This window comes from Lycium barbarum, chromosome 11, assembly GCF_019175385.1.
Source record: "Lycium barbarum isolate Lr01 chromosome 11, ASM1917538v2, whole genome shotgun sequence".
NCBI classification, from domain to species: Eukaryota; Viridiplantae; Streptophyta; class Magnoliopsida; order Solanales; family Solanaceae; genus Lycium; species Lycium barbarum.
In genome coordinates this window covers 46,508,605-46,517,004 of record NC_083347.1, presented here as the reverse complement: position 1 = coordinate 46,517,004, position 8,400 = coordinate 46,508,605, and positions in this window count along the sequence as shown.

Sequence of the window (8,400 nt, the reverse complement as noted above, 5' to 3'; positions counted from 1 at the left end):
AAAAGAAGTCTTTTTTTTTTTTTTTGGAAGAAAAAATTCAAAAAACTGGAAAAATAGCAAGGACATATATATATAGAGAAGAATTTTAGAAAAGGAAGGGAAAAACTTAGATTTTTCAAAAAGATCAAAAAGACTTCCTAGTAAAAAAAAAGAATTTTGAAAACCTAAACCAAGGAGTTGGTTTTTTTTTTTAGTCGAAATATTTGGTTCTCATTGTTTGCTTTCTCCGTGTTTGGCTGAGTTTGCTGATTTGGAAGCACAGAGGCTCTCAAATCCATTCTTCTCTTGGCTGCGCATTTAAAAGGTAAATCTTGATTTTGTTTATTTCATTTTTTATTTTGTACTTAATATTCTACCTAGTTTGAATATGTTTGTAGGTTGATTATGCTTATATGTTCATGTCTTGTTGGGTTCTGTGCTTCATGTGTTATCTATTTGGTAAAAACATAATAAGAATAGATGAAAATGTCATGGTGAAGTTCATTTAAAAGGAAGGAAGACTGTTGAATTGTTTTATGGTCTTGTTTGTTCATGTTGGTCTTGAGACTGTGTGTCCATCATATAGAGTTGTAATTGCGGTTGTTACACCCCGTAGTTTTGTACGTGAAAATTCGTAGGTGTTGGTTATTTTAAGTATGGACATTGGAGTTACCTGTTATATCCCGTGTTTTCGCATAATCGGAAATCGTGAAAATAATTAAGACTTGCATGTTATAAGGAAATAATTGATTTTAGTTAAAATGTCTATGTTGTTTATGATAATATTGGTGTGGAAATGTGAAGGAAGTCCAAGGGCAAAATTGGAATTTCGGAAATTAGTTTCGGGAATTACAAAACGAGATTTCAACGAATTGGGCTCAAGAAATATTTGAGAAAAGTTTAGGCCCAAGACCAAGGGGTGGCCGGCCAAGAGGCCTTGGCCCAAGCCCCATATAATGGTCATGTGATTTCCATGTGCTCATTAAATCAAGCATGTTATAAGTCATCCTTAGCTATTAGAATGTTCAAGAAACAAAAATTAAAACCATTGAGCTCCAAAAATAAGCTCTCGGCCGAACCCTTGGAGAAAAAGAAAAATAATTTTCCTAGCCTTGATTTGATCCTAAAAATCTTGTTCTTTTTGTATTAGTAGTAAGTTCAAGACGCTCTCCGACGTGATACAATTAGTTTGGCGAAAGAGCGACGTTTGCGGCAAATCGGAATTTCAAGAAAAAGGTGAGAAATCTATGTTTTTATGTTATGAAATGGGTTTATATGTTATAGTGATTGATGTTGCATGAAGATTATGGAATGGTGTTGTGTTTGTGCATGGCGTGTGTGTGTGAGAAGGGTGTGTTTGGCCGTGAGCCATAATGTGGTGGAGGGGAGGTGAATTTAATTTTGTTTAGTTTGTTAGTTGTGTCGTTGTGGCACTTATGATGTAAATGAATGTTAAACGAGTTGAATTGGCATTGAAGTTGGTCTTATGTCGATATGGGAGATTATGTAAGTTTCATGTGATTTTTATATAATTATAGAAGTAAGATTTTAAATGTGAATTATGGTCGTTGTTAATGAATTTGGATGAAAACAATGCGAGTTGATAGTTTGTCGCATTTGTTGATGTTTTGGATAGAATATGGAAAGTGGCGGCATACTTGAATTCATGTATATCGCTTGGAATATTATTGGAATGTGTTTGAATAACTTTGAATGAGTAAATGAATATGATAATGTGGATGTTAGTTTGATGTTGTGAAGTTTGGATGAAAGTTGTTGAATTATGTAGAAAGAAAGAATATTGACGTTAGACTTATTTTGTTGCGACATATGATGTTTGTGATATTGTGGGCTGTTGTGTTGTTGTATATGGAGCCGAGCTAAGTCTCGGGGTGTTATATATATAGGGGAAATGCTGCCGAAATTTCGGTAGGCAAATATGGGATTAAGTGCATTCTTAAGTATTGAAATTCCTAATTAGGTAACTCTGACCATTTGCAGATTCTGAGCGAAACGAGACTTGAGTTTTGGGCGAGCGTAAGACGTATATAAGGTATGTAAGGCTACCCACTCCTTCTTTTGGCATGTCTTAGGTATGCTAGGTTGATATTGGAACCCCGGGAGCAATCCTGCTCCTCGAAATCCGAATTATAAAATGTCTATTATTCATTCAATTGAATTGAAGCTTAAAGACCTTATTTTGGCTAGAAAGGAACCAAATGTCTGAAACTTATGCAAACGTCGTCGGATCACTTCGAAACCTTTATGTATGATCCCATAGACCCCAAATGTCCGTAATTCATGTTCGCCACCTCGACTTGACCCGAGGTGGGCCCGCTAACCCCGAGCTGTCTTATTTGTTCTATTAGGCTCTCTTTTAGGAAAAGTTTTGATAAGGGATCTTCAGTTATGAAATTGTCTTCTATGAAAGAATGTTTTGATTACTATAAAATACTAAACTATATTTTGAGCCACAAGTACCACCTTGAGAACACTTCTGTGAAATGAACTTCCGTACTAATTGATTATTCGACTACTTTAATTAATGAATTGACTTATGAAGTAATTAAGTTTTGAAAAGCTATTTTGATATACAAATTGCATTGTTTGCTCACGACTCCGCTCGTGCCCTTATTATGATTCGTTCACCGGTTCCCGGGCCGGTTATGATTCGTGCGCATTATGATAAATTCGGCCATATGCTGTGTTACGGTTCCCGAGACCTCGCCATAGGGTCGGGTTCCGTTTGGTGTTATGCTGTGATATGGCTGGTGATATGATATGCTGATATGTGTGTGCTCGGGGATGTACGGAGATTTGAACCTTCTGGTGTTATGCTGTGTGTGGCACCAGCGTCGGAGTGGTGACCACGTTCCTGAGCTTTGCATGATTTCGTTTGCATTATGTATATATGATTTTGATACACATTTTGATATACTGTTCGGCATTTCTCTCTTTTGTATCCTGTTCGCTTTTAGTTGTGGCCTATATTTCTGTACTCCATGCTTTACATACTCAGTACATCTTTCGTACTGACCCCCTTTCTTCGGGGGCTGCGTTTCATGCCCGCAGGTACAGACGCCGGTGATCCACCTTTGTAGGCTCCACTTCTGCTATTTCGGAGTACTCCCTTTGATTCGGAGTCCACTTTTGGTATATATATCTTTTGCCATGTATATATTTCTGTACATCTGACTATTTGGGTACGGCAGGGCCCTGTCCCATCATATGGTTCTGTCGGTCAGTTTAGAGGTCTGTCGACATGTCTGTGGGTTAGGGTCTTTCTGTATGTTTATGTGTATTTATTGTTTGGGCGATCCCATACGCCGAGGCGGCCGGTCCGCATATGTTTATACGTTGCTTTGTTAGCCCTGTGTGGCCTTTGTTGGTGTTTGCTGTGTACAGGGTTATTCTGGATAGTCCGAAAAACAAAGGAGACTCTGCCGAATTGTTTTTCTGGAAATTATCTAAATTTTGAAAATAGCCTTGTCGGCTTCTGCTATTTACTTGAATGCATTTGATAGAGGGGTTTGGGTGCCCAGATCGGGCACTAGTCACGGCCTACGGGGTTGGGTCGTGACAAAAGTGGTATCAGAGCGGTTTGTCCTCGGAATGTCTACTGGCCGTGTCTCGTAGAGTCTTGTTTATCGGTGTGTTGTGCACCACATCTATAAACAGGAGGCTACAGGACATTTAGGGTGTTACTTTTCTTTAGAATCTTAGATCGTGTGTTAGAGCCGTGCTATTAGGATGATTTTGATCTGATTCGTTATTGTGTTTGCAGTGACGCCTCCGAAGAAGGCAACAGCGGCCCAGAAGGGCAAGGCAGGGATGGCAGGGACTAGTCAGGCACAGCGAGTTACCCGGGCTCGTGTTTATGATTTGCCCGAGGTTGTGCCCCATTCAGAGGGATCCGCTACACCACCACAGGCGGAGCCTGGAGCAGGTCCATCAGCAGCTCCAGGGGCCCGAGTACCTGCACCCGAGCCTCCAGCTCCTCACCCAGGGGCGGAGGACAGGACACTGAGAGAGGCTGTGCAGTTATTGACCACTCTGGTAGCGGGACAGGCTCGCAGACGCGGGCGGAGAGATGATGATGATGACGACAGGCGTGACAGCCTGAGGGTTCGAGAGTTTCTATTTTGTGGCCCTCCAGAGTTTTACGGGTCTAAGCCCGACGAGGACCCCCATGACTTTATTCGGGGGATGTGGCGCTCACTAGACTTGGTCAGGGCTTCAGAGACTGAGTCTGTTGAGTTGGCTTCGCATAGACTACGGGATGTTGCTGCTCACTGGCATGAGTCCTGGGAGCTATCCAGGGGTGAGGTGCTACCCCAGCTACTTGGGATGAGTTCGTGACTGCTTTCACTCACCACTTTTTGCCCCCAGAGTTACGGCGGGCGCGGGTTGACCGATTTTTGCATCTGCAGCAGAGGGGTCGGAGCGTCCGTGAGTATAATATGGAGTTTGATTCTTTGGCCCGGTATGCACCTGCCATAGTAGCTGATATGGCCGATCGGATGCACAGATACGTGATGGGGTTAGACCGCTATTTGATTGATGGCTGTATGGCGGTGGCATTGCAGGCAGACATGGATATTGCCCGACTACAGGCTTATGCCCTGGGTATGGAGGACCGACATAGAGCTGATTATTCTAGCAGAGATCAGGACAGGAGGTCGCCCAAGAGGGCCAGATCCGCAGGTTATTCTGGAGATTCTCGAGGCGGACAGCCTCAGTAGCAGCAGTCAGGCAGACATCCTCCTCCGTCAGGCCGGGGTACACAGCCGGCCGGTAGGAGATTTGACAGTGCAGGACCGTCTGGGTCCGGTCAGAGTTCCAGAGCGTCAGGTTCACACGCACCCGAGAGAGTGTTATCGACTTACTGGAGCCTGTTTTTCATGCGGCGGTCAGGGCCATATTATGCGAGATTGTCCGTTGGCGAGCGGTTCTGGTAGTGTAGCTCAGCCAATGGGGTCAGCCGCTGGTTCATCATCTGCTCCATCAGTTGCACGCCCTGCAGGGCGAGGTATGCCAGCACCGGCGGGACACGGTCGAGGCCGCGGCAGTGCTTCAGGTTCTAGCGGTCCCTCGAACCGCATATACGCATTTGCCAGCCGCCAGGATCAGGAGGCTTCGCCGAATGTCATCACAGGTACATTACTGGTTTTCTCCAGATCTGTATATGCACTGATTGATCCTGGTTCTACTTTGTCATATATTTCCCCGCTCGTTGCTAGTAAAATTGGGATAGTGTCTGAGCCTATAGAGCCATTTGAGGTAGCTACACCGGTTGGGGCCTATATTATAGCGAGGCAGATATATAGGGATTGTTCTATGACTATATGTGATCGTTGCACTAAAGCTGACTTGATAGAATTGGATATGCTGGAATTCGATGTCATTATGGGTATGGACTGGTTAGCTTCCTGTTATGCTAATGTTGACTGCCAGAAAAAGGTAGTCCGTTTTCAGTTTCCAGGGGAACCGGTTATAGAGTGGTTCGGGTCCACGGCATCGCCGAGGGGTAAGTTTATTTCGTACCTCAAGGCTAAGAAGATGATTCAGAAAGGCTATACCTATCACTTAGTTCGTGTGCACGACACTACAGCTGAGACACCTACTATTCAGTCTGTTCCGGTCGTAAATGAATTCCCAGATGTATTTCCTGATGAGCTTCCGGGTCTTCCGCCCGAGCGAGAGATAGATTTTACTATAGAGTTGTTGTCGGATACGCAGCCTATATCTATTCCTCCGTACAGAATGGCACCGGCTGAATTGAAGGAGTTGAAAGAGCAGCTGAAAGCTTTGTTGGATAAGGGTTTTTATCAGACCCAGCACATCACCCTGGGGAGTGCCGGTATTATTTGTAAGAAAGAAAGACGGGTCACTGCGCATGTGTATCGATTATCGGCAATTGAATAAGGTGACTATAAAGAATAAATATCCCCTCCCCCGGATTGATGATTTGTTTGATCAGTTGCAGGGTGCTAAATATTTTTCAAAGGTGGATCTGCGCTCAGGTTATCATCAGGTGCTAGTGCGAGAATCTGATATCCCAAAGACTGCTTTCAGGACCCGGTACGGGCATTATGAATTCAAAGTTATGTCTTTCGGGTTGACTAATGCTCCAGCAGTATTTATGGATCTGATGAATCGGGTATTTTGGACTTTCCTGGACATGTTCGTGATTGTGTTTATCGATGATATTTTGATTTATTCACGATCAGCAGAAGAGCATTCGGATCATTTGAGGACAGTACTGGGCACTCTCCGTCAACAAAAATTATATGCTAAATTTTCCAAATGTGAATTCTGGTTAACTTCTGTGGCATTCTTGGGGCATATTGTCGGAGCAGACGGTATTCGGGTCGATACACAGAAAATTGAAGTTGTACAGAATTGGCCCAGGCCTACTACACCGACAGAGGTGCGCAGTTTTCTGGGGTTAGCCGGATATTATCGGAGGTTCGTGGAAAATTTTTCTTCTATTGCAGCACCACTGACGAAGCTTACTCAGAAAGCAGCGAAATTTCAGTGGACCGATGCCTGCGAGCGCAGCTTCCAGATGTTGAAAGAAAAATTAATTACAGCACCAGTATTAGCTCTTCCAGAAGGATCAGACGGGTATGTTGTCTATTGTGATGCCTCTGGTATTAGGATAGGTTGCGTGTTGATGCAGCACGGTCGAGTCATAGCCTATGCTTCCCGGCAGCTCAGACCGCACGAGAAAAATTATCCCACTCATGATCTTGAGTTAGCCGCGGTGATTCATGCTTTGAAGATTTGGCGGCATTATTTATATGGGGTCCATGTTGATATTTATACGGACCATAAGAGTCTCCAGTATATTTTTAAGCAGAAGGAACTGAATTTGCGGCAGAGGAGATGGCTTGAGTTACTGAAAGATTATGACGTTGATATTCTGTACCATCCTGGGAAAGCCAATGTGGTAGCAGATGCACTTAGCCGCAAGTCCATGGGTAGTTTAGCTGATGTACCATCTGGTAAGAAAGACTTGGTTCGTGTGATTCATCAGTTGGCCAGCCTTGGAGTTCGTTTGGCAAATTCTGGAGATTCTGGGATTTCTGTTCGTGCAGTTGCTGAATCATCTATTATAGAAGAGGTAAAGCAGCGTCAGTTTGAAGATCCTATTCTGGTTCAGTACAGAGATGTGGTTGGGTTACCGCGCACTCCAAGCAGGTATGATTCTATCTGGGTTATTGTTGACAGATTGACGAAATCAGCGCATTTTCTCCCAGTCCGGACTACTTATTCGGCTGAGGACTATGCTAGATTGTACATCAGAGAGATAGTCAGACTTCACCGAGTCCCTGTATCTATTATTACCGACCGAGGTGCCCATTTTACGGCAAATTTCTGGAGGTCATTTCAGGAGGGACTAGGGACTCAGGTGAGCCTCAGTACAGCTTTTCATCCTCAGTCCGACGGGCAGGCCGAGCGCACTATTCAGACTCTGGAAGATATGTTGCGGGCTTGCGTTATTGATTTCAGAGGCAGCTGGGATGATCATTTGCCTCTTATTGAATTTGCCTATAATAACAGTTATCACTCCAGCATTCAGATGGCACCGTACGAAGCCCTCTATGGTAGGAAATGCAGATCTCCTATTGGTTGGTTCGACGTGGGCGAAACTAAATTAATTGGGCCAGATGTGATCCAGGAAGCAGTGGATAAGGTAAAACTTATCCGGGACCGATTATTGGCTGCACAGAGTCGACAGAAAGCATATGCAGACAAACGACGTCGACCGTTAGAATTCCAGATTGGCGACTGGGTATTTCTGAAGGTGTCGCCTATGAAGGGTGTCATGAGATTCGGTAGAAAGGGTAAGTTGAACCCGCGGTATATCGGGCCATATCAGATCGTGCGGAAGATAGGCGAGGTCGCCTACGAGCTAGACTTACCCTCCGATTTGGAGGTCGTACACCCGGTATTTCATGTGTCTATGCTACGAAAATGTATTGGTGATCCTTCCAGGATATTCCCAGTGGACGATATTCAGGTAACGGAGCACTTGTCTTATGAGGAGCAGCCTATAACCATTTTGGACCGACAGGTACGGAGACTACGCACTAAGGAAGTGCCTTCTGTTAAAGTCCTGTGGCGCAACAACAACCGGGAAGAAATGACCTGGGAGTCGGAGGATGAGATGAAGAAGAAATACCCCCACTTGTTCCCTGCGGGCACAGGTAATTTAAACCTTCAAACTTGTTGTATTGATTGCCGAATGAATTAGGTGTGCTAATTATAAAAGAGGCTTCCCCGTTATGTTATAAGACTAATTTAACATTCGGGGACGAATGTTCTTAAGGGGGGGAGAATGTTATATCCCGTGTTTTCGCATAATCGGAAATCGTGAAAATAATTAAGACTTGCATGTTATAAGGAAATAATTGA